At 40.9% G+C, this 27,091-nt stretch overlaps 3 long non-coding RNA genes across 16 annotated transcripts in view; 1 reads left to right on the top strand and 2 right to left on the bottom strand.

Annotated features, from left to right (window-relative positions):
• Positions 1 to 27,091, bottom strand: part of LOC135412330 (uncharacterized) — a 475,906-nt gene that overhangs the window by 307,966 nt on the left and 140,849 nt on the right. For 12 of the 13 annotated variants that reach the window (XR_010429568.1, XR_010429573.1, XR_010429566.1 and 9 more), the window contains one exon: positions 22,846 to 22,908. This is a non-coding gene — a long non-coding RNA (uncharacterized LOC135412330). Of the gene's footprint in view, positions 1 to 3,432; positions 3,719 to 3,882; positions 4,060 to 22,845; positions 22,909 to 27,091 lie in introns of those variants that run through there. The other variant, XR_010429579.1, reaches the window with a different exon arrangement.
• LOC135412337 (uncharacterized) lies at positions 4,165 to 8,817 on the top strand. The gene is made up of 3 exons (XR_010429592.1): positions 4,165 to 4,502; positions 6,390 to 6,509; positions 7,339 to 8,817. It is a non-coding gene; the product is annotated as an uncharacterized LOC135412337 (long non-coding RNA).
• On the bottom strand, positions 9,128 to 22,826 carry LOC135412343 (uncharacterized). 2 transcript variants are annotated; one of them, XR_010429602.1, is made up of 4 exons: positions 21,990 to 22,826; positions 10,774 to 10,886; positions 10,027 to 10,134; positions 9,128 to 9,724 (listed from the first exon to the last, which is right to left on the bottom strand). It is a non-coding gene; the product is annotated as an uncharacterized LOC135412343 (long non-coding RNA). The 2 variants fall into 2 exon arrangements; XR_010429601.1 differs by having other exon boundaries at positions 9,128 to 10,134.

The following is a 27,091-nucleotide window of genomic DNA, read 5'->3' as shown; positions in this document are numbered from 1 at the left end:
CATCAGATGCTTGCAGTAAATTACTAACAGCAGAAGATGGAGCTGGGATAAACCAAGCCCATTCTGGCAAGGGAACTTTCAGAGGTAGAGGGGGCCCAGAATTAAAGGGTTTCTATGCCTGTTCTTAATATAGATGAAATGCAGAAATCTGATTAATTTTATTTTTTCTCCAGGATTTACCATGTTAGAGTATCATCCCTTTCACATTCTTATTAAATGACAAAAAAAATAAATCAGCTATTCAGTCCATATTTTGGGAATGCTTTGTCTGGGATTTCATGCTATTGCTTCCTGTATCATGAAAGTAATATCAAATTGAAAATATTTCTGTTCAGCAACTTCAGCAGCTCTAAATTAAGAGAATCTGTAGTTTATTGGCTTTCAATGCTTGAGCAGGTTAAGAATGTGTAAGCAAGAAAGATTCCATTTAGAAAGAGAAGTGCAAGGCCATGATGCCAACAGAGACATTAAGAGAGATTAGGCCATCTTCATAAACTACTTTTCAGCCACTAGATTATCAAAAATAATGAATGCCACTAATTAAGGGAGACAATTTTTGAAATAAAGAAAATTCATTTTTAACCCAGTAACAGCTCACAGAGATAGAATTGTAAGATAACCAGCAAAACAGTTTTTACACTGTTGTACCAAACAGGCATCAACCACCCCTTGCTGTAGAGCAGGTGGCCTTTAGGTCACACTCCACACATTGGCAGAACTGTCACAAATTGGGGAAAAAAGGTGGTTTGAGGAAGATTTTCTTTCTGTGACAGGAATGGTGATCTGTCTCTCCCACTTGTTTTTATAGATCATGATTAAAATCTGATTAATACATTTAATTTTTAATGTGCGTGAGTGGGTTCAATTTTAATTTTGAAATCTCATTTCCATGGTTTTAGAAGAGATTAACAACTTCTGAATGAAAAGGTACAAGAAACAGAGATGCTTTAAATTTTGGTGGTATTTCAGTTACTTTGAAATTTCTCTGGTGAGGGATGACATCACCCTTGTGCCACGTTCCTGTGAATTCCCTGGAGGTTTGCTGTGGTTCTCAGAATCTCCAAAGCACAACCTGCTCCTGGAAGTTTAGCCAAAGCATCTACAGGGATAATTTAGCTCTGCACACTCCATTTTAAGTTCATGGAGTAGTCATTCAGCTGAAGTGGTCTCTGCAGAGGTGCTTCAGAAGTGCTCTGCAGCAGAGGAGTGATCCAAGCAGAGCCGTGCTCCAGAGCACGATCCGCCTGCACAAGAGCTGGATTCAGGGATTTTCCCCCAAAAAGGCAGCTGTCAGTAAAGAGACAGCCTTGCCACTGAGGTAGAGAGAGGCTGGTGTCAGGAAAAGGGTGGTGATTCATCCCTATTGAGGACCCCAAGTGTATTTAAACTTCATTCAGTCACTGTTCACATTCACCTTGAGCTCAGGGCTTCGTTTCAGGGGGAAACGCGGGAAAATGCAGGTAGAAAGTTGAATATTCAGAGTCACCACGAGAGAGATAAATCACTTCACTGTGAATGATAAAATGAAAAAGGAACCCCAACCAATCTATATTAAAACTAAAGCCAGAAACCACCATTTTAAGACTTTTTAAGACAGAACACAAAGAATAACCTAGAATTTCCAAAGCATAGGTAAATATGAACCAATTACTTATTATTTCATTAAAGTGGAGATGGGAAGGGCCAATTCCTAACTCTCAGCGTTTGCCTCCTGGGGTCCTAGATAGCTTTTCCTGTCAAATTAAAACAGGAAAAAAAAGAAAAGATAAATAAACATGAGAAATTAAGATTCTCTAGGTACGTGAAGGAGAAAGGAAAAGAAACAAGAAAATAATGTTCCACAATTATTACCAGAGCTAAGAGAAACAAAATTACCTGATCATAAATTCCGGATAATCTGGTTTTCTTTATGAGTTTCCATTTTATTAATGAAAGGAAGGTAACACCTTAGTGTACCCGGATGAATTAAAAAGCCTATTTGGAGAAGCAATCCTCCATAGGGGTCTCTAATAGAATCTGTGAACCATTCTGGAGTCGGATAATTTAGCTGTAAAAAGGCAATATTAATAGCTCACCCCTCAGTACACAGACCAGGCTGGACAGAAGTAGGCAATATTGGCATGAGAGGCTGTGGGGATTATTTGCATTAGCAGAACTTCCTGCAGCCACCAGGCTTCACACACAAAGAGCCCTTAAAAAGGGGGCAAAGTTGCCAAGCACCGAATCTATAAATTCTCCATCTGCTCTTGAAACAAAGTTTCCATAAGTTTCTACAGTCTCTGCCCTAGAAAACATGTGTCCATCAGAAATGTAACAGATCTTAATGATGAATCATACTGAAAAATATTTACTTCTCGAATTTAAAGAGGGTTTTCTCATTAATTTTTAACCAATTGAAAGAGAATATATGAAATATCTAAACTATCTTCTCTCGGTTATTTTGGACAAATCTGACAAAGATACTGCTCATGAAAATTCCAATCAGATCCTATTAACTGCAGCTCAATTTCAAATGTGGCAGAAAAATCTCTGTGAATGGAAATATGATGAGAAAAAAAGAGAGAAGAAACAGTTCATCCCACGTATGGGTACCTGCTCCTCTCCACACTGGGAAATGGAATCATTCTAGACTTCAGAAAATCGGGGGGTTGTTATTTGGGGTTTGAAATGGTACCAGGACACTCTTTTCAGGGAAGAGATTTGCAAAAGGCAGAAATTTTCTCTACAACAGCCCCTGGCAATCCTCATGTTCCACAGAGATCAAAATGGCCTTGAAGAGCCACAAACCCACGTGTTTACTGAGGAACTGTAAGAAAAGCTGCTTGGAAAGTTTCACCAGAAACTACGGAAAATGGACTTTTTCAACTCAGTCCAGTTGGTTTTGATGAAGAACCGTTGTTATGAGCAAGACTGGAAAAAAAGCATTATCAAAACTATAAATACTCCAGCCTGCCAATTTTTTCTGTTCTATATAGGAGAAGTTCTGGTTCATTCCCCCCACTCCCATTCCTCATCTACAGACTTTCTCCAATAAGATTTAATCTTCCATGCTGAAACTGACCATTTCTACTTAGTAAAGAATTAAAAAAAAAAAAGAACAAAATAAAGAAAATAAAAAGATACAGAGCAAGAGCACAAAAGCTCACACCTAAATACTCAAGACAGCACCGAGGGAAAGCACATGAGGCAAAGAATCATCACCATACACAAGCCTGGAAAACTTGTGGGGGATCTTTCATTTACACCACTGGAATTTCTTATTTCATAAACTTTATTCACCTTCACCACAGGAAAAAACTAAAAATCTCCTATTCTCAGTATCAGTCTAGTGGAAATGAAAATGAACCAAATTTGGCAGATTACGACAAAGGTAATTTTCTTCTACGGGAAAGGTGAAAGGGACAAACAAGGCCTAATCCACACAGAAATTACCTCCAGGAAAATCTCTTACTGTGGCGTTCAAACACACACATTGCAGCGCAACCGGTGAATTGTGCCCGCCTGCTCTTCCCTGGTGAGACCCCACCTGCAGTCCTGTGTCCAGCTCTGGGGTCCTCAGCACGGGAAAGGCTTGGAGCTGTTGGAGAGAGTCCAGAGGAGGCCACGGAGATGCTGCGAGGGCTGGAGCCGCTCTGCTCCGGAGCCAGGCCGGGAGAGCTGCGGGTGCTCACCTGGAGAACAGAAGGCCCTGGGGAGGCCTCAGAGCCCCTTCCAGTGCCTGAAGGGAGTTTATTAAAAAGAGGGAAAGCAGCTTGTTACACAGGCAGACAACGATAGGAGAAACGGGAGTGGTTTTAAAATAAAAAAAAAAGGGGAGATTTAGATGAGACGTGAGGAGGAAATTCTCCCCTGTGAGGGTGGCGAGGCCCTGGCACAGCTTACCCGGAGAAGCCGTGGCTGCCCCATCCCTGGCAGTGTCCAAGGCCAGGTGCTGGACATCAGACCGGTACTGTTGGTTCAGAACCACCTCGTGTGTGTGTATGTGTGTGTTTGTGTGTAGGGGCAGGGCCCGGCGGCCCCTCCCGGCGCTGAGGCGGCTCCGTGACCCTCACGGCCGCCCCTGGAGCGCAGCCGGGGCAGCCCCGGAGCAGCCGCGGGGCAAAGGCGAGGGGGCAAAGGCGCCCTCTGACGGGTGGGGCGGGGGCGGTGGGGCTGCAGTGAGGGGGGGTCCTTCTGAACGGTACCCGAGTCCCACTGTTCTCTCCCCTAAATTAGCTCTAAAAGGGCCTCTTGGGAACAAGCCTGTGGCTTACTCCCTAGACACTATCTCGAGGCATTAAAGAACCCGGTATATATTTTAAAGTAAAACTCCCCGCTGAGCTTGTTGGCACCACGGCAACCTGGTGGAAGGTGTCCCTGCCCGTGGCAGGAGATGGGACAAGATGATCTTTAAGGTCCTTCTAACCCAAACCGTTCCGTGATTCTAATAAATTCCAACATACAGGTTATAGGGAGCTACTATCAAGTTGCAACATGATGGATCCATTATCATGAATAGACAGGTAAGCAATAAGTCTATGCCTTTTTTCTTCCCTCTTTATTTTAATATCTATTCGGCCTTGTTATTGGGCTATTATATTTTGCTGTTGCAATTTAAACCTTTTATCAGAAATAAATCTTTGAGTTCTATTATCTTGTAACAATCCTGTAGGGACAGGCATCTCAAAAAGCTGAGAGATAAAAATGAGAACGAAAAGAGCCTTTTTTGCAGGCCGCTATTAAAGTTTTCACACTGTTCCATTACAGCTATAAAATAGTGTTTTTATAATAATTCATTACTATTCCGTAATACCCAAGGAATATGTTGTGCTGTATTAATCAACAGTTCTGTTTTGCTAACTTATTAAAATCATTCACTTGAAGTTGCATATTATTTTCGTGCCATCTTGTAGCTGATTTATAATGACTTAAAGTTTACTGATAATTTCTCATTCGTCTCATGGAATTTTCAAATCCTGTTGATTCTTTCTTAAATCTGCTTTTAGTCAATATTTATCATTAACCTACTAGTGAAAAACACTTTTAAGTGGTCACTGGCTTTGGGTTTTTTTGAAGGTAACGCTCCAAAAAAGAGGAATTTAGGGAAGAAATAAAAGGAATGAATGAAACCGGTTGTGAAATCTGGCGGAAACCTGCAGAATTGCAGAAACATGAGGAATCTGTTTCTCCCTGAGCCAGCATCAATGATTCATTAGCCACTTGCTAAAACTCAATAATCAGTTCATGATTTGCTGAGTTCAACCATTATGAAAACAATACACAGAATCAGTAAATAATGGCCTCTGATGAATCTGCTGTACCGTGTTCCTTTTGGAAGGAGAACAATAGAAAGATCCAGAATAAAAGTAGAAAAGGGAAGCAAATGAACCCAGTAAATCATATGGAAGCCTAACTTTGTACTGTATATCTGAATTTACTCTGCACATCCAACTTCTTTATAAGCCCAGCATACCAGGTTGTCTGAAAATGGGTTCGTTTTCAAACCCTAAATTTCAGATTTTGCTGTAACACACTGAAAAGCAATAGTGGGGCAGGGGGTTGGGGAGGATTGTTCCTTTTAATTTTTTTTAGCATGTTCTGAAGTCAGAAAATTCTCTCAGAATGTTGAGCACCAATGGCAGAAGTATTTTTCACATGCAGCAATATGTTCTCACTGTCATGTCTCAGAAGAAATCCCTTGGGGCTCGAGATCTGTGCATGTAATACCCACATAGAAAATTAAGCCTCAATTGACTCCATAAAAAAACACCCAACAAATCCCACCTCTAAGAATATCTAAGCATTGTTTTTTAACGATGATTAACGAGATCCTCTTTAGAGTTCTAATATTAGTTACACACATTTATGGCAAAGCTAAATTTGATATAGTCAGGGATTTCTTTAAAATGCTGGACTGGGAGATAATGAGTTTCACAAATTTCTCCAGCACTCAGGAGAATGCACAAATCTCAGGACCAACACATCTTTCTTCCTCTGAATTGAAACCCTTGCTGCCTCTGTTTTTTAAGTTTTAAACATGGAGGTTTGCTTCTGTGAATGGGGCTCCAAAGGAAAGGAAAAAAAACCTTCAGTCCTGTCCAGCGTGTATTTTGAAAAATTTAGCTTCCCTGAGGTCTTAACAAAAGGAAATTCTACTTTGTGGGAAGAGATGATTAATCTGAGACGCTCCAATGATGAAAAGGATGCTCAACAGGTCTGAGCCTTTCGAAGGGAGGGTCTCACTCATCTTTGCCAAGGTGTGGTTCATGGAGCATCTTTAGCTCTTGACATAGCAGAGGGCACCTCAGAATAATACAGCCTCTCTCCAGGGAACAAAATGCATTTCCAAGCCTTTTCTTTACCAGGTTAGCATTTGACAAGCTTGCTTTAATGCCCTCATTCTCCCCAAGTGTCTCAGATGAGGAGGACAGAAAAAGTTTGCGGCAGAGAAGGACAGAAGGAAAAGGAATTCAAGATTTTTCAAAACAGGTGCCGAGAAGCAGACTTTCTTTCCTTGCTGCAGACAGCAGGTAATGAGTATAAATGGACGTACTGGGGATTATTCTAGAAGCTTGGGCCAAAGAAAATGGGGTTTGCTCAGCTTTTATACACAAAGACAGACAAAATCTTCTGAATTCTTATCGTTTAAGTGTATGGGCTGAAAATTGAGTAAAGCTTAAATCCTCCACAGAGCCAACAGAAGGTGATTAGTCCGACATCAGCAATGCATTAATTTTCCTACTATTGAATTATTATTTACATACCACAGACGTGCACAGCCCCTATCAAGGAAATAAAAGTGCAGCCCCTGTCCAGAAGATCTGCTGTCCTAAGTTCATCCTAATATCGATACAAATAATGGAGCACGCTTTTGCTCTCTAAAATGGCAGTCAAAGCAAATTGGGCATTCTGAGCTGGGCTCTGGCAGCCTTTTGTATTGCTTTCATTAGAGTGTCAGACTCTAAAAAAAAAATAATGTGACAAAGGCAGGGTGGCTGGTGAGCTGGCAATCATACAACGTGGAGAGATCTGAGCCCTTCTGTAATGATCATGTGTGATTTACAGAATCAAAGGGTCAAATCCTGCCCTCAATTACGCACCTATTGCGAGGTGGGACACCACCACGTGGCACGGGAATTAGAGAGATTATTGTGTTTCTGAAGAGACAGAAAAATGCTCTCTGGCCTTCAAAGTAAGAAATTCAGTGTTGATCCTGTATTAAATAACAACATATAAATGTACCAAAATATCGGGGCATCTTCAGGGCGTTTTTTTTAATGGAGGTATTTTGGGGGAGCAATAGAACTGCTGCAGGCTCTGGTCTAATATTCTGGGTTTCTTATCTAATATTGTCCACAGATCAAACTCTGGAAAAGAAAAACTGGCCTTCTTTTAGCCTGTTTGAACACCGAGGCATTGGCTGAGTTTGGCAGTAGTTCCTCATCTCTGCTGTATCCCAACTATCCCTCCAGTGCTGTCGTGGGAAAAGTGTTTCTGCAAATGCTCATTTCTGGTATGTCTCTTCACTAATTCCTACACATTCCACAGAAGGAGTATGCAATTTATTCCTCAGATGCACAAGTTACCTAATTTCAACTGCTGCTTTCTGCTTTTGGTTATATGGTCACTACCCTATAAGCCCAAACTCGCCGAATTTTGGAGTTTCTCCACTGACTTTAGCAGGATTTCATTCACCTGACAGGTGCTCTAAGGAACTGAAAGGCAGCAAATCTGAAATATCAGCTGGAGAGGGGCATTTCTGTTCCCTTTTTTGTGGAAACACATGACCAAGACCAAGAGAAAATTCCTCTTGGCTACAGGCTTTTGTTTTTCCTCAACAGCCACCTGCATTTGGTTCTGACCTGTGATGCAACATTAGGGGAAACACCACTAAAGAGAAGGCAACTCTAATGGACAGATACACAGATTTTCATCTTAATTGCATGTTTTTAGGGCTTCAAAGAGTGTTTCAGAATCATCAGTGTATTATAACATTTTTTCTGAAATGCAATTAATATTTATTGTATGGATTCTTTGGCCTTCCAAAGTAACAGTATTGGTGTCATTAAACAGATGTAATGATTTTCTGACTCGGAGCTTGAAATAAATTCTGACTTTCCATTCAGGCAAAACACACAGATGCAAAGTTAGGGACAGTTGTGAATGACATCTAACCAACAAATGGAGCTCAAACAGGAGGAAACACTGGAGAAGGAAATTAAAGAAGGAGAAGGACTATTAAAGAACAGCTCCAACGATCTGGATGTGCCACAGAAACATCCCTGTCCCAACCACTGTGTATCTCACTGGAAGAAACTGTGCTGTGGTCTCTGTGGTAGGCACTGTGCTTCCATGGCATTTTAAAGGAACAGAATTTTCTGGATCTTCCCCTTCTTAGTTAATACCCAGGCACACCCTCACACAAACCATATGTTAATAACTTCAGAGCACAAATTTAATTTATCTCAGCTTTCCACCTGACATCACTCCTGGTCACGTGGCGCAGACCCATCCGTAAACAAAACGGGGATTCATTTCCATAGCAACAGCGAGGGGGACTTTGATCAGCTCCAATGATTATTTGTAGGCACACAGACACCAAAACCCTAAGTGAGGCCTGATTACCCTGGTTTTTGAGATGCAGGCAGTTCAGTTGGTTTATATGGACAAGCAGGAACACGAGGTAGAGACGCTCAAAGCTCCCTGTGAAAGGCAAACGAAGCCACTGGTCATTAGCCCGGTGTCCCTTCCAGTTCCTTGGGAATCTGTACCTTCCTAATGCCTCCAGTGTGATGTGTGTGTCCTGTGACCAATAAAGTGTGTTCTTTGTGCTCCCTGGCAGATGTGCAGGTTCAGGCAGCACGTGCAGGTGTTTTTGGGGCTGGCTCGTGTGGGATGAGGAGAGGTGGGAGCCTGTGGCTTGACAGGAAGAAAAAAAAAGAGGAAGAAAAAGAATCTGAACAATGTGTTGAAAAAGACTCCAGTCAGAGCTGCTCAGGACCAGCTGTTTTTTTCTAATTAGAATAACAAAAATAGCACATGCTAAAATGTTTTTTGTTTTTTTCTCAAAAGCCATGAATGCTTTAGGAACTATAAGGAAAGAGCTCTAAAACCTATTTAAATGAAGGAATGTTTCAGGAGCCATATGGAGAAGAAAAAGAAAAGGCGAAAGTAGAGAAATGTTTTATTTTTAGCTAAATCTGAAGCATTTTGATTCTTCATCCAATGTTACACAGAAATTGTCTTACTTCTAAACTTCCAAAAATGTCAGTGCTGATGCTTATTGTATCATGGCTTAAAGGAGACAGTTAAAATACTCTGTGCCTTTCAGTGGGCTGTTCTTCCAGGCATTGGAAATTTGAAAATTCCATTCCGTGCCCTGAACATGCACTGAGATATATTCCTGAGATCTGTCTGTGCTCTGGTAATGTACGAGAGCTGCACGTAATGAAGGATGTGACAAACACTCAAAACACACCCTGTATCATCAGTCTTTGCTCCTCTTTTTTCTTCTTTCCCCCCCCCCCCTTTTCCTGAAGCGCTGATGATTCAAAACTTTGACTACAGGAATAACATTTGTAACAGCTCTGGCATTCTGGACATCTGCACTGCTCGAGTACTTCAGAATAAAGTCACATGGCCATGGGGAAATTTCACAGAATTCAAATCACAGGGACTTGCCAAGGTGTATAACGAGTTTGTTTTCAGCTGTTCTCCTCATGAATAATTACCAGGCAGGCATATCCTAAAGCGAGCACAAGCTGTCATTTCACCAGAAATATTCAATATTTAAAACAGAATTTCGAATTTAGAATTTCATAAATGAAAATAATTAACAGCCCAGGCAAAACAGCCCAGTCCAAGTGCTGTCAGGTACCTCCTGCCTTTCCAGGAGGCTTCCCAGGACCAGCACGTTGGAGCCACATTCAATTATTTTTGCAACGTAAAGAAAATTATGCAAATGTAAAGGGAATTGCAAGTATCTTTTTTTTTTTTCTCTCCCCTAGAACTAATACTTTGCTATCATTTTACTGACTGTTCCTTTACCAAGCACAGGAGGATCCCAAGGCTTCCATCTGTTTTAGTCCCTTCGGATCAAAGCTGCTCATGGGTTCTTTTCCACCACCATACACAGGAGCCAACAGCAGTGCAGAGCTGGACAGGAAGGATGAGAGGGGGGGATAAGATGCAAGGATGGGATGCACTTGACCACAAAGCCTTCCTTAGACCCTTTACTCCCGTGCAGGTCCCTAACTGGAAGCTCAGACCTGTGCTGTTCCTTTGGGAGAAGTTGGGAAGGACTCCTGGCACAGGGAGGAGGGACCATGGGAACATGAGCAGCTCCAAGGGATCAGGGTCTCACTGCCCCTCCAACAGCTTCCAGACCAGCTGTGACCTCTCTGTTATTCCAGCAAATATCTGCTCACATCCCTGGGTTTTCTGCTTTTGCATCCCAGGGGGGATGAAAAAAGGGGAGATTGGGAGCCAAGAGAAAAGCACCCTCGCCTTTCACACGGGGCTTAATGTTGGCACGTTATTGGAACATTATGAAAATCTTTATTGGAGCTTGAATAATGCCCTGAAATAGATATTGTGCTGGTTAATAAATTACATTTTCAAATGAGAGAGATTTTATCACCAAAACATCTCATGATTAATTTCTAATGTGAAGCTTATGGCCCGAACTTAAAACATTGCATTTCGCATTTGTGTTCAAAGGTTGAGCACTTAGGAAAGTTTTTATAAGAAACTCACTGTATTTTTTTTCCCCATATTGAAAAAAAAATCACTAACCTGTTAATCCACTATAACTTCATAACCTCAATTACAGCTCTTGAGATGAAGGTGATTAAAAATAAGTATTTTCCCCCACTTTCAAAGAGCAGGTCACACCTTCCAGAGAAATCCTGTTTCAAATTTTTCAATGATACATTAAGGGCAATAATTAGAATTGGTTAGAAATATTCCATAAGAGATGTTTCCTATTTTTCAACCAGTTCTAACTATACCTACTTGCAGTTATCTCAAGTAGTAGTGCTGTAGTAAATAGAGTTATTTCCATAGGAAGTAAGAGGAGATAATATAGAACTGGATGTACCGTGAGAAAGAGCCAGGGTATTCAAATCAGGAATTCCCAGCTCCCAAACTTAAGTATGGACCATGAGGCCAAACTTCTGCTCTAATGAAGTTCTTTAAAATTAATAATTTCTATTAATCAGCCTTTTCCTGAACTTGCCCACTGCTCAGATTTGTGGCACAGCATTTCCTAATGTGCTTGACTGATTTGCTGTTGTTGCTCGTGGGCAGCCCATGGTCCATCTAAACACACTCCCAAATGACCAAATGAATCAATCAATAAGGGGACCAGAGAAATAATCAATAAACAAGGGCACCAGGCAAAGCTGCAACTCAGTTTCTCCATTTTTCTGGACCTGTTCAAGTCATGAGGATTAAGATCTAAGTTTTTAATTGATTATGTCCAAGATCAATATGGCATTGCAAATATGCTGATACACTTGGCACTCATTTTGTTAATACCCTCAAGAAATTAATCCAAATTTTGATTTTCTAACTAGTAGATAATACAGTATCTGATTATTGTATACTGATACTGTATACAGATACTGTATTATTCACCAAGAGTTGGAAAAATGAGTATAAAAGAAACAAAGGAAATGGAACCACACACAAAAATACTCCCAGTTCAGATTATTTAATCCTACCATTTACCAGAATGTGTGTTTAATTCCAAGCACAGAAATTATTCCAGACTAATGATTTTAAAAGACCCTTCTTTAGTGAGAGGATGGGTTTGGTTGTGTTATTTCCCAAGCACGTTTTGGGTTAGTGGGAAAACACAGGAGCTCTAAACTGGGGTAGGCAAAGGGGGCTGCTCAGATTCTTGGGCCTGGTGCTGAAATTACATTAAAAACACAGTTATTTGTGCATTTGGTGGCATTAGCACTCCTGCATCAAAATCTCTCTTTGTTTTGCTTTGTTTTGGAGTTCTTTTCTGGCAACTAAATAAATTGTTGCTGTGAAAAACACTGCACCTTGCTGTAATCCTAACATGTGGAGAAAAGTGAGAAACATTCTCCCAAGTCCCCCTTGTCAGTCCCAGCCTTCTGATGGTTTTCCTTTTTTCCTGCAGTACTTCTCCAAATTGTGTTTGTGGCTGATACTTCCTACCCTGCCTTCCTCCCATGGGGAGCTGGAGCTCCACCTTCTCCTCTTCCCATTTGCAATCCCTTTTAATAACTTTGTCCTCACCAACAAATAAGAATTTCCCCATTGTCTTTGGGGGAACCAGAAGAGATTTTCAGGGAGCTGAGCTGTACAGGTTTTTTTGTCTCATTTTAATCAGGATGTTGGTTGCACAATTCAATCCTGATTGTGTAATCAGAAAGCAAGAAGAAACAGAACACAAATGAATTACTATGGAAAAATTGTCCTCATAATGGGGTCATGAAGCATAGAGATATACATTTATAATGCTCTGTCAAATTACATTATGCAAGGAAATAAATTATGTTAAGAGAAAGTATGTTTTAATTACAGGCACAATACTTCTTCAAATTGGGGAAAAATTGTTAACCCCTTTTTTATTATTATTATTATTATTATTATTATTATTATTATTATTATTATTATTATTATTATTATTATTATTATTATTAATTTAGCATCAATATGCACAGTACTTGCACAGGGCAGACATCCCCTGCTGTTAAGGAGTGTGTGTGTGCACAGGCACAAAATTTAGGGCTGTAACATTTTCCTATTAATATTTTTCCTGTACTTTTTCCCTGTGTGAAATAAAGGGACCTAAACAGTAAGACAAGAGTAGTTTGTTGCCATGCACATGACAGCAGTTCTACTCTGCTCTCACTAAGTGTGCTGCAGATAAAGTGGATTATTTAAATTACACAAGATAGAATGCAAGATAAAAAAAAAAAGAGAATAAAGTTTGGGGTTTTGTTTTTTTTTTTAGTTTTCTTTTTTTAATCCAAACAAGCATTTAAAGAACAGCATCCTGGGGAGAAAGAGGGTTTTGTCAGGACACACAATTCACCTTATAATTGCAAGTGGAGTTTGAATAAAGGCAAACTTTTTATAATCCATTATAAAGAATGGCATAATATCACAGGTGTTTGTCATGCCTGTCTGTGAGATAAATTTAGAGATGATTTCAATCTTTTAAAACCTTTATTTGTCCATATTTTTCCTGGTTTGCCCACAAATCAAACAATAGTTGCTCTAAGTGCTGAGTATAAAACAGAGATGATATTTTACTCTACACACAGAATTAACCACAAACAACTACCAAAAAAAGTCCCAGCTACCCAGGCAAAAGGTTTGTCCCTCTTCCCAGCCCCAGTTTTCTGGGATAACAGCAAAAGCAGCTTTGGAAATGCACGGAATAAGAAGCCTGGAAAATATTCAGCCTTTGCTTCAGCAGTGCTGTGAAGACCCTGAGTACAAGAGGAGGAGGAAAACACACGGGAAAGGGGAAGATTGGTCGTGCACTTCTCTACCTCAAATTTAATTTTACTTGTTAAACTGTTGCTTAAAAGAGAATTTAAAATCCCTGCCAGGTGTCAGACGTCTCCCCTGCTCACCCAAAGGGGGTCTGGATGCACTAAAGCATCTTTCTTACCACAAGGTGGCATCTTCTTATTTTTATATAAAACATCTGAATATTTACATAATTTGAATAATTTTCTCCACCTGAACGTTTCTCATCCCTCTTTTTGTGACAGCCATTTAACATCTGTGCAGATGCCCAGCAGTGATGTCAGACTTCACCCCCCAAACGCTCCTGGAAGGCTCTGTGGCTGCTTTCCATGGACCCTTTCACACACATCACATATGGACTGAATCCCCTCCCCAAACCAAGACTTCAGGAACACACAAATAATCCTTGAAAATTCTGGGGCAGGGGAAATTTAAGAATTTACAACATGTATTCAAAACGCTGAGCTTTTGCCCCCAAATTCCAGTTGGAAAAGCACATTACTGGGTATCTCAGCACACAGATATTTTAAAATATAACAGAGAAATCCACTAAACCCAGGGAACTTCACACTCCAGACTCTACAACATAACTCAAACCAATTCTACAAACACAGAAAAAATGCATGAAAAGCATCAGCAGGGTTTTTTTAAACTGTGCTCAGATCACTCCTAATATAACCCATATGAGAAGGCAAAAGGGAGAAGTTTAAAGCCTCTCTCTCTCTAACAACTCTCATTTGGCACAGTCATTGGTCTCCTTCCAAAGGTGAAGGGTTTTATTGATCAGGAGAGCACAATGTCCAGCTATGATGTTCAACTAAACACAAGTGGGGATTCAGGACTCAGTTCCCCTGACAGAACTCAATCCACCCCCCACCACTGTGACTCTACTTTGAAAGCGAAAGAGAAAAAGGAGATTTGTATTTTTTAAATGCTACAAGTTCATTAAATATGATCCTGGATCTGCTGATTCAACTGCAAACTGCTTCAAAAGGCCCTGAACTCAGGCTCCTGTCCCATGACTGAGAGGAGTTTAACTCACTTGGTGCACCACAAACGGAGAGAAATTTCATGCCAAAGCTTTTTCAGGAAAAAATTTAATTTAATGCCTCTGAAATGTTTCAGAAAATTCTTCTCTTCTTCCCCAGACTGGTCCTAACTAGGAGATTTTATCTCATGTACTAATCTGTTTTTAAGTTCAGGGCTTTTCACAGATTTCACAGACTATTCTGTGGTGGAGGAGACCCACAAGCATCACGGAGTCCAACTTCAGGGAACAGTCTGTACAGGGATTGAACCCACAACCTTCTTTATCTTTGCAAAGAAAATTAGCTTGGTTTCTTAATTGGAGGCAATTTACCTCAAAGAAATTTTAATTTTAAATGCTTCATAATGAAATGAAGGGTTTTGAGTAAAAGGGAAGAATTTTCTCCTGTACAATGAATGGGTTCTGATCTTGGTGCAGGAATTCTGAATGCTGGAGAAGAGCAGCAGAACATTTCTAAGCTTCATACTTCCCCTCCTCTTTAAACAAGATATGGGACATGTATTTTTGATTTCCATGTGCCCTCGGTTCCCTCTGTGTCCCACTGGAGACACCCATCCAGGGAGGTGGATGCACAGATCCAGATCTGCTCGGCTGGGAATGAGTAACTTCCCTTGGCACCCGGATCAAAAGCAGTGAGAGGAGGCTGCAATCAGCTGCAAACACAAATGAAGCAACAGGTCTGGCCATTACATTTACTCCCAATTGTTTGCAGCTGCAAAAACAATATTTTTCATGCAAAAAAATCCCATTTTTGGCCCCAGACAAAGATTGGTTCCTCTCTCTTATCTGCTGTTCTGGTAGAGCTTTCAGAAAGCTTGTAACTTGTAACTGAACTGGTGTCTAACAGAGCATCTGCAAAGGAAATCACTCCTAAAATCATTCAGTGGAGCCACACCACTAGGAAGGGACAGGTAGGATTAGTGCTCTGGGTATTCCCTGAGGTATGAAAATAAATAAAACCCCTTAGTTTTGATTTAATGGCAAGCATTTAAGAAGAAGAATTTTGTGCAGTATCACTAAGCGGTTCTCTAAGTGTTTGGAGCTAAAACAATCAAGGAGACAGTTGTATAAATGGTGCTTTCTAGTTCCTCTGGAGCTGCTCTAATTGAGTAGCTGAAGCCAAATTTCACTGTACTCAACATGATCTTACCAGTAATTTTCTTCATCAGACAATGTCTTGATTTGTGTGCAGAATATATAAAGTGAAAAGTGCCCAGGTGTTTGAAGCCCAGGATGTGATGTCCTCAAGGACAGGACCTGGCTCCTGGTAGGCTTTGGTCACTTCTGTGCTAATAATTAATGCTTGGAAATAGAAATATTAACGAAATAACTTAGGGGCACACCCTCTGTGCTGAAGTGAAAAGGAGGATTACTGGTGCCTTCCTTGGGGTGACATCTGGGGTTACACCAGAGGAACAGTGTGATAATTCAAGGGATTAAACTCCTTCTCTTTATTTGACTCTTCACAGCAGGTAAATTGAGGGGGCTCAGTAAATTCTGCTCAAGAACTGGTGGAAGGCACTGCTGTTATTGCACCTTACAGAGCAGTGCTGAAGGAATCCAGAACCCCAGGACATTCAGTGTGAGCAGCTGACTTTTCCATGGCAGCTATTCCAAGCTGAAGGAAAGGTATCAATAATTTCCAGCTAAATCAATACATTTTGCCTAGAAACCAGAGTCCTTCCACATGCTATTGTAAGAAAATGAAAAGCAGATCTTGTATTTTGGTATCTTAGGGGCTACTCTGTTTTTCTCATAAATAAATGGAGGGGACAGCCTACATTTCCTTTAATTTATCAATGCAAAATTATTTAGCAGAGAGTCATTAATCGAATTTCTTCAAAGAGAGAAGCATTATTAGATATGTTCAATCTCAACAATGTTGCTTCACAGCTGTAGCCATGGATTTTTTAAGCTTTAATTGAACATCTGTGCACTTTAATTAATTTGAACAAAATGCAAAGGGTAAAAAAAAAAAAAAAAAAAAGGCAACAGTAGATACTGCTGAATTTTAGGAACTAATTTTAGTTTTCTAAACTGCCTCAAATAATGACTCCTGCATGTACACATCACATTAAGGAGCACCAAGTTCATTCTCCATTCCCAAATACGATGCAATTTGATTTCACAGGATGGAAACAATGCATGAAACCCAATATTTGGGCATCTGTGTTTGTTCCTGTCCTCAGTCACAGGCACTCCCAGCAGAGGTTATTTATGATGTGGCCACACTGCACAGGGGAGGTGGATGTACCCACCAAGGAAGCTGCCTAAAGTATCCAAGAGGAGCAATGGAGAAGGGATTGTCTTTACCCCTGTGTCCACTGGGAGATGAAGCACCAGCTCAAGGCTGTGGGAGGGCCTCCAGCTGGGAGCAGGAGTTATCCAGAACCCAATTCCCAGCCATCTCTTCAGTCCTGAGCATTAATCACTCATTAAAAGTTTAAGAGAACAAGTGATGGGTTTTTTTCCCAAAAGCTGGAATGCCAAGAGCCCTCCACAAATCCACTCCCCTCAGTGGGAAGGGCTTTGCTCTCACCCTGAGCACCAAAGAACATCAGAATTGCAGAACACAAAAAGCAGATGTGATGTCCCCACAGGCTGTAGGTACAAGACACGAGTGCCATGATCCAAGGCATCCTTGTCCCAGTGTAACCACCCTCCACAGCTGCTCATTGGATCAATCAATCTGATCATTTATATCAGTCCTGAGGGAAAAAATAGGACCATTTTCTGCATAAATGATATGAACTGGGTGAAGGTGAGGCTTCTGTGTCTTTTGAGGTCTCCTTTAACAGCTGCTTGTCCAAGGGATGACCCTCACTAACCAGCTTAAATAATTAACCTGTGAAGAACATTTGATGCGGGACAGAGAGTAAAGGTGTAGGTAACATGTAGAAAGCAATTATTCCATAGTTTCCTTGTTTCCATTGGAGTTTTTCCTCACTATTCAAACTGCACCAAAGCAGTATTGGTTGTTTCTCTGTAAAACATTCCAGCTACTACTTCAAATTAAAGGAAAAAGAAAGCTGCCAAGAAAAAAAAAACAAACAGCTTCTAAGGTGGATTAAAGCCTGGGATACTGTAATTCCAAATCTCTCTGGTTGAATCAGATAATTGTAACTACTGGAGACTATTTTGAGATACCTGTTACAGTGTTGGGGCTCTTAATGTCACCTTAAATTACTCGGAGGCTCTTTGGGGGGTTTGGTTGTTGTTTTGTGTTCACGAGGACACAGTGACTCACTGGCACTGTTTGCAGCACGGGATGCATTTGAATAACACAGGGATGCATTTGAATAACACAGGGATGCATTTGAATAACATAAGGATGCATTGGAATAACACAAGGATGCATTGGAATAACACACTCGGCCGGGCTGGGAATGCCGGACTCGGAAGGGCAGGAGTTCCTCCCCACGCACTCGCCGCGTTCGGCTGCTCGTCATCCCCGGCGTGACCGATCCATCATCGGCCCCCCAGACTCTGCCAACTCCTCAAAGTGGCCACTGGATGCGTGTGATCAGTGCGAGCATCTGGCTCTTCCCTGCTCCCGACACCGGCACAGACACGGAATCAGTGGACTATTGAATGCAATTACAGCCAGCGAGACAGACAATAAAGATTGATAGCGCCTTCTCCTTTTATCACACACAAAACTAGTGGGGGTTAAAGCTTTGCCTTGAGCTGCCTTCGTTTAACAATGATTGAAAATACGCAATTGTGGTGGTAAAACACTGCAGCCTGTACCACTTCATTTGCTGGACACATTATCAAATTAAATGAAAAGTGAACTGCCAAAAGCAACAGTTATTATATATTAATGATGAATATTTACTTAGCATTGTTCACAAATCACGCCGAGAACAGAATCCTTCTTGTTATCTCCTTTGCAGGCTACACATGAGTAGTTTAACATTTCTATGTTTACGTTAAATCTTCTGTCTACAAATCTCTAAATACAGACATGTGTGAGTGGGTTTGTGCCCATCCATGTGGTTACAAATGTGTAATTAATAAAATGCTCCAGTAGTAAATGAATCCTAATTGCTGCAGGGATTCTTCACCTCAAATCACAGTTGGTATTCGTGAAAGTACTTAACTAACCAAAGAAACTAAAGAAAATCAGGATTTGGTTTCCAGCAGGCTTTCTGTGGTGGGTCATGTGGTGTGGCAACAGCTTCCAAAAAACGGGGAAAACAGGAGAAGCCAACATAGGGGATTTATCATGATATATCTGCTGGATGGAATTTCAAAATGGTTACTGGGCAAGCTGAAAACATGGAACCACAGTGGAACCACACGGACGAGAAATGAGAGTTTTGTAAGCCAATGATTATTCTGCTTAAAACTTTAACTCCTTGTTCCACAGGAGCTGTGCAAACAACAACATTCCTGCCTCAGACTACCGACAAATCACCTGCCAGTGGGTGGCAATAATCCATGGAATGACATAGCTGATCACTTTATGCATGTGGCCTAGTTTGAACTGATTTATTTAATAGATAAACCAAGAAATTTCTTTATCAGAGTGTCACATAAGTATTGATGCCATAGAGAAATTAAGAAAAAACCAGTCTTTTCTAGAAGTCAAAACCGAACAATTACACCATCAGAATTGAAAACAAACAAACAAAAACCACCAAAAAACCCACCAAACCCCATTTATCTCTGGTCAAGTTTAGAGTAACTGCAATGAGTAGTAGCTGGCCAGCATGTGGTGCTGGTACCACCTGGTTTTGGGTTACACACACCACAAATGCAGACATATGGTCCTTGTCATGCACTGATGTCCATGCAGGCAGAGTTTTGCCACTGTGAAGAGCTCTGCTTGCTCAGGAAAGCCCTCGATGCAGTCACTGTATCTGTGCAAGTGGCATCAGGAGATATATGAGACTAAACAACCAAACTGGAGTTTAAATAAAAATAGGCATTTGTTTTTCTGCCCTCTGTGCAGCCCTGGGTAGTAAAATAAAGCCATTCACTGAACACTCACTGATCCAGGGCTGTATTCTCCAAATTTTCCTTCTTTTTTCCTTAAGCAAACCGATTATATTCCAGGAATTTGATTTCTACAAACTGTTGATGTAAAGGCACTGTGGCCTGAACAATACAAAAGAAGAAAACTGAGGGAAGAAGTTTGTCTTTCTGGCCATATGCTGGCATATAAACAATAAAAGTGACAAACACACAAATATGCCACAATGGAAAACTATGTGCTGATCCCACGCAATAAATTCAAAAAGCAACATGTTGGATGGTTCTGTTTAACAATAGTGCAAAAATAACTGTAGGAAACTCTGGCTAAGAGGGCCCACAGAGTTTTGGAAGGGATGCATCAATTGACAAACTACAAGTAGAACAAATGAATTATCTTAAGCCTACTGAAAACAGGAAACCGAGGACACTTCTATTTGCAAATGACATTTATTATCACTCCCCCCTCCCCTTTTTTTAAGCAGAAAACAAAGCTAAATTTAACCAAAATTTTTTCAAGAAACACAATCATTTTATTATGTTCACATTGACTTGCTGGAAATATCAAGAGAAACATTAAGTAGCGATTTTTTTTTTTCCATCTAAGCCACTTTTTCCATTTGAATTTCCATAAAAAGAAACAATGATCTGTTCCACAAAGCAACAGAACTATTGAAACTTGGTTTTCTATGATCACTTTTTGTTCTCCCACACCACCTCATGAACCCTGTGGTTTTTGAAACTTCTCTCTCCTTTGCAAACAGGGAAAATAAAGCCACCAGACAAAACAAAAGAAAAAGTTAAAAATCCTAACCTTGATGTGACTCAAGCCTGAGAGGGATGGACAGCTCTGCTCATCCAGGAGGGAAAGGCACAGTGCCCACCCCTCACACGGAATCATTTTAGAGACAAGCAATTGCACACAGTCCCAGGAATCAACAAATAAAGGGAATATAGAATCTGATTTTCACCAAAGCTGTACTTTGCATTTCCACACTTCTCCAGTGCAGATATTGTCCAGCTGCACGAGATTCCCACAAGACAGGAATAATCAAGTCAGACACACACAGGGGTGGGGGGAGATTCTGCTGTTTAAGGTCTTCTCTGGAGAGCAGAGACAAGCAGCTTAGTTTTTCCTCTCTCATTTTGCCTTTCCTATTGTGTCAAACAAAATCAAAAAGCCAACCACCAAACCCAAGAATGAAGCCTCACTTTGTTCCCTCAAATACTGCCAAGAGAAGCACAATTCCCAGTTCCTTCTGCACTCGAGTGCTCCCATGAACCTGGAGCACTCTCCTTTCTCCAGGAAAGGGAGGTACATTGTTACCAAACCCTCAGAGTGTGGAATGGCACTGCCACCACACATCAGCAACACACTGGGGGATTTTAGCACCCCCCTAAAGAAGCACATTTTTTCCCTAATTTTCCAGTGTTGCCATATGACAGATGGAACAGGTCACACGGCCAAAGTACTGCCTGAAAAAGAAAATATTCCAGTGTCTGTCTCAGACCAGTTCAGATCTTAAACCTACTAATCCAAGCACAAAAAGGGGGAGCCCAATCCTCTGGAATCCCCTCTGAACTCTGACACAGACTTTTGCTGTGGCATCAGACAAGAAACCCAGCACCTTGTGTGCACCTGCCCAAGCAACGCTGCCTTTTATTCATTGTTTCAAAAATACCACAGGTAATAATCCTTTATCCACAAATATCACAAGTTTGGGGAAAGAGCTTGTTTCAGCCACTTTGTCAGAGGCATGAAATAGGCAATATCATGCAAGATGAGAAATCTGAAAGTGATATTTAGTGCAGAATGGAAAAACTGCTGTTACATAACATAAAAAGCCCGATGTAGTCATGCTTTTATATTTCCCCAAAGCTAAAGCATGTTATTCTGGAATACCTTCAGCATTGTACCCTCACAGTCAAAGGCTGATTTAGTTTCTTGTGGTGTCTCAAGATGAAAAATGGCCTTGGTATGGAATATGCAAAATATAAACTTGTTAAATTCGGAAACAGATTTTCCTCATCACTTACTTCATCTAAAAACACTTTCAAAAGTTAACTAAGCCTTTACACGCACTTTTATAAACTGAAGGCTGAAACCTGCTGTTGCTTTTAGTGCCATCAGTTCTTAACTGTTATTTCCCTTTATTTCAGAGGGACAGTCAGTCCATGGGAAGCTGAACGTGTGTCCAATTGTCCTGCAGAGCTGTGGCCCATGTGGAACAAGTCCAGAGGAAAGGACCTGGAGATGGGTTGGAGGAGGCCTTTGGCAGCCTTCCCACAGGAGCACTTGGGCTGTCTGGGTTCCAATTCCACGTGTGTGAAAAAGGATAACATTTCTGCCCCAACCCACAGGGGCACAATAAACACATTAATGATTATTATGCCCTCTGAAAATATGGTAATGAAGGCTGTAAGTACAAGCACCGTCATTAGAAGTGTTTCTGGGCTCAGTTCCACTTACCAGCTCTCTCTGTTGTGCTTCCTCACACAGGGACCGTGCAGCAGAGCTCAAAATGACCCTCAGCCTGTGCCCACCAGGAGCTTTGGAGCATTTTGGGAGCCAGGGCTCTGCTGCACCTGCAGTGGCACAGATGTGACTCTCCCCTTGGCCAATGTCCACAGAGGATGGTGACAGAGGCTTCTGGTTTGATTTCTTTAATTGTGTTTCAAATTCACTGGAATTTCTCAGAGTCTCCTCAACTGCTAAATTCCATTACCACCTCCAGTCCCTGACAACTCCCCTTGGCACAACAAATAGAACTTCCAAGGAGGACACGAGGGACACCAACCCCAGAGTGCAAATGACCCTGCTCAGCTTCAGCAAACGAGTGCACGGGCAGGAAGGCAGAGTCTGCTCTCCAGCCCCAGGAAACAGTTCCATAGAAGCCTCAAAATGTGCCATTTCCCACCTCTTTCCCTGCAAAAGGGACGATGCTGCACCCCACTGACATGGCTTTTCCTCATCAGGCATTTAGAAGCAAGAATACTACAGTTAAAATCCTTGAAGAATTGTGGTTTTAGTTAATTCTGAGACAGAGCAGTGGGTTAGACCAGGTCCCCCAGCACAAAAATCCCTTCTCTGATTTCCTCTTGAAGCTGAAAATCAGTGTTTGACACACTGTGCATACATAGCTTCAAGTTGCAGAGTGCACTGATGGGAAAGTGAGAAAGAGAGGGAAAATGGCAACTGTTGGACTGGTCCTTCCTCAGGACTACAGGATCAGGCACATAAAACTGGGGACAAAGAATTGGTTTAGAGCTAAAAGCACAAACAGAGGAAATCTTGGCTGGGGGCAAAGCAGGGATGTGAACCTTACCTTGGGAATGGCTCAGCCCAGTCACTCAGCCCAAAGAGCTCTGCCAAGCAGCTCCTTCAGACTCTGGAAATTAAAATAACAATAAAGATATAATTAAGGGAAATACATTTTTTATTATTATAATCATTCTGGAATATCTTATAAGAGTTAAAAAAAAGATAACTTTTCCCCCTGCTGTAGCCCCACAGCTGCCCAAGGATCAGGACATGTGGACATTTGGGGAGCCCTGACCACTGGAGGGGCAGGGGCAGCTCACCAGGAGGGAATTGCTTCTCCCCTCCCTCCCCTAAATGTGACAAAATGAAATTATTTCCAAATTCAAGGCATTTAGAGGGACAGCCCTCCAAATGCCCAGTATTTATTTCTTCTTTCTCCCCCCCAGTGCATGGCATTGTCTGGCTCTGGGGGTGCTTTGCTTTCCCCCCCTCAGTTTACTTAGTGCAAGGCTTGCACTGATCTCATCAATAAGAAATGAATTTTGGTAACTTTCAAAACCACTATATTATTTTTCCTTTTATTTGTAGTGAGTTTGTCTTCTCTCAGTGGTATTACTGCAATAAGTCAGTCATTATTTCTTTATGTTTTCCCTCCTTTCTTTAGGATTTCATTTCCCTTTACAGCACATCTCGTGATCACAAAGAAAACAGAGACACTTATTTCTTTTAACAGTTGAAATTGCTGCAAGTGATTTAACTGTCATTTAATCTGATTCCTCTCTTCTGTCTGTGGAGAAATATGTTTAATGTACTGGAAATTATGTTAATAAGAAAAAGCATTATCTCATTTAATGAAATAAATATACAAATATTTCAAAATAAAATAAAGAGGCAATCTTCACTGAGGAAAAAATGTCTCTTATGGTTTGCATAAAATAAACAAATGAGAAAAATTAATGAATACATTGAAATATACTGACAAAAATTATGCCTAAACCCAAAAGGAAAACAAAAATAGAAGAGAAGGTGACTGAATTGCATCTCACCTAATCAGATGCTTTTTGAGACAACACAGAAGGAAGCTCAAAGGATCACAGTACAAATTATTTTTTAAAATGATGTTTTTACCCCAGGCTAAACTTTTTTTCCCCTCCTTTTAAAAGCCATCAGATTTACTCCTTTTTTTTTCTTTTTTTTTTTTTTGCTTTATTTTCTTCAATTGGTGTAGAAATAATATTTATTGTTTAATGACTGTGGTGGCTTCATCCTTTAATTATCTTTGATCCTCTGCCACAAAACATATTTAATTTATGGCAAAGAACTTTGAGCCCCTCTGATTTAGTTAATTGTAACAATCAATAACTCTGTTCCTAAGCTTTTACATTCTGAAGGATGTAACTAGAATGCACTAAGGTTAAACAAATATTGTTAGTGGTGAGAGAAAAACTTGTAGCAATTATGTAATAAAAGCATGACCACTGCAACAGAAACACATAATTAGCGCTTTAATTACAGACATCAAAACAAACTAAAGATGTCAATAAAAAAAAAAAAAATCTTCTGTGACAAACTGATTTCATTTCCCTGTTCTGCAGTTCTGGATCTTGCTGGATTCCTTCAGGTTTCCGTGTTTCCCACTCCTCCCAAAGTGCTGGGCATCGTCACAGCTCCGGCTCTGCCTGCCCACAATAACCAGCCAGAGAGGGGGGGAAACACCTCCAGTGACTTTCTCGCTTCGAATCCATAGTTTTACTTTCCCACAGTTCTCCTTTCGGTTTGTGGATGTGTGCCTGGGAATCTGGGCAGGACAGAAGTTGTGCAGTGAATGATTTGGGTCAGTGTTAAACAGGTCACCTTCTCATTTTAAAGAGCACCTAAAAATCCTGCCGGTGACATTCTAAATCCACTGAAGTAACAAAACTCCCACCAGCTTCAACAGGGATTTCAACCTCTGTGCTTCCAGAGGCTCCCTTATCCCTGAGATATGCATGGGGCAGACCACAAATCCAGGTTCACCCCCCTGACAGAAATCCTCCATCCTCAGGGCCTGCACCTGATCCATCTGGATTGGAGGATTAACCTCCTTGTAATCATTACATCAGCTACAAACCAAATCCTATAGAAAATGGTTGCTCTGTAGATTATAATTCATGTAAAACAAGTAATCCATTTAAAGACATCGAGAATCACTATTTTTTATACACATAAATAAAAAACCAGACTGTAAAAATGCCAGAATTTGTTTGTAACTCTGTACTTTCTTTTTCTGCTGAATTTCAGTTCAACAGAAAATATTCCCTACAGCTTTTGTGATCAGGGTTTACAAAGATATTCAGGAGAGGATAACCCTATATAGTCACATCTTTACGTTCCTAATTGGAGGTTTACAGGGCATTTAAAAACAAAAAGCTAAAGCCCATTGTATTTCTTTTATAACTGGAGTGAGGAATGGTCGGCAGGACAACTGAATTAGGAAATGGTTCTGTTGCTGTTCACGTGCAGAGGGGCACTCAGAAACCCACTGATTCAGTGTGATGAGGAAGAAGGAGGTTCAGATTTAACCCCCCTCCACTTTGGTAACTGGATGTCAATAAGTGACAGTGGTAACTTGCCTTGCAGAGAGGCAACACACCTGGAGAGCCCAAAGCCAGACCCAGAGCAGGAAAGTGCAGACACTTCTCACTGTTTAACTCACTGACAACACCAATGAGGGTCCAGGCTCCAAGTGCTCCAGGTTAGACCCACAAATGTGGATCAGTCTCCCAAGAGCTCTGGGACAGACTCACAAACTTGGCAAATCAAAAAATAATAATAATCTGCTGTATTCCTCTTGTAACAATACTTAAGGGAGCTGCATCAAAAGGCTGCAAGCATTGACATTTCTGATTTCAATGTCTTTGGAGTGATCAAAAGACTATTGACATGAACAAACTGTCCTGTCAAGTTACAAAGACAGAACTCCCAAAAATCTCTTTTTAAAAAGGTGTCTGTTTTTAAACTTGCATCTGAAAAAATATCTGTAAGCTCTGCCTGACACGAACCTGAACGTTTTCCCACGCAGGATTTTGAAAGGCAGACATCCTTTTTTCAAAGGAAACTTCTAATGCAAAAGCTTAATGTTTTTAAGCAAAACCAAGTAAATCAAAGTTCCTAAAATCAACATCTCCTTTCTGGTTTTCTTTTGTCTTCTTTTTTTCTTTTTTTTTTTTTTATTAACACCTCTGTCTTTTTTCCAATTTCTGGTTCTGTTCTTGACAGGAGAAACAGGGGTGAAAGGAGACAGTAAACCTGCTTAAGGTGGGATTCAGCAATACATTTGACTCCACGGAATTTTTTTCACTGCACACACTCAGTATCCTGAATTTCAGCCATCTTGCACATTTAGCTGTCCTTGGTTTGAGGCTAAAGCAGGATGAAATCAAACCCAGGACTTGTTCCTTACATCTGCAGAGGAGAGCTACCAACAAAATGAAAATAAAATCCCTCCTTTGCGGGTACAGCTCCCACCTTCTTTTAGGATCCATAAACTTGTCAAGGAAAGGGATGGACCTTCCCAACCACATGTCCAGCTCTGCTCATCCTGCAGCCCATCACCAGGGGCTGGGAGCTGTGAGGGAAAACTAACCGTGTCTCATGAACTCCTGAAGTTCCTCCTGCCCCTTTCATGTCTTTCTTTTAGCCTCTTATCAGTCTTTTTAAACATATTGGAATTTATTTGATTTTTGCATTTTCTCCCTCTGTTCCCTTAGTGAAAAGAATTAATTTCTGTACCTTTGAAGAGCTCTCTGCTCCCCCACAATGCAATGGGGCATTTTTGCCTCAAAATGGGCGTTGGAATTGTCAAGCCTGAACCTCAGTAATGTGCACAAATACTGAATCTAGAAAATCAGAGAGGTGCTTGAAACCAGGAAATGGAAAAGCATCTCTTTGAGCAGAAATGCAGAATTTCAATGCCAAACTGTGAAGGCTGCCCCTCTTCAGCCACCCTTTTATTTGGCTTTGTGTTTCTCGAGGCACACATTTTTGCAGACTGCACTGTATGGCTTCCATCTACTCTACAGAAACACAGCACTAACCAAGCAACACTGAAACACTGAAAACATCTGAAATACAGAGAATTCAGGAACAGGAGGAAGAGTAAACCTCCACAGTGCCCAAGCTTTGCAGACCCATTTCAGTTACGTCGTGCGGGCTGCAAATGTTGCTTCATTTGATTTACATCAGAGACAGCTTTTTTAATCAACTCCACAGAACTAAAGGTGTGCCAAGTTATTTATTTTTAAATTCCTCTCCCTGTTTTCCAGCAGTGA

The sequence above is a fragment of the Pseudopipra pipra genome, chromosome 3 (genome assembly GCF_036250125.1).
Source record: "Pseudopipra pipra isolate bDixPip1 chromosome 3, bDixPip1.hap1, whole genome shotgun sequence".
In the NCBI taxonomy this organism is placed as follows: Eukaryota; Metazoa; Chordata; class Aves; order Passeriformes; family Pipridae; genus Pseudopipra; species Pseudopipra pipra.
Note: the sequence above shows the minus strand (reverse complement) of the source record. Positions and strands in the feature narration are given on the sequence as shown.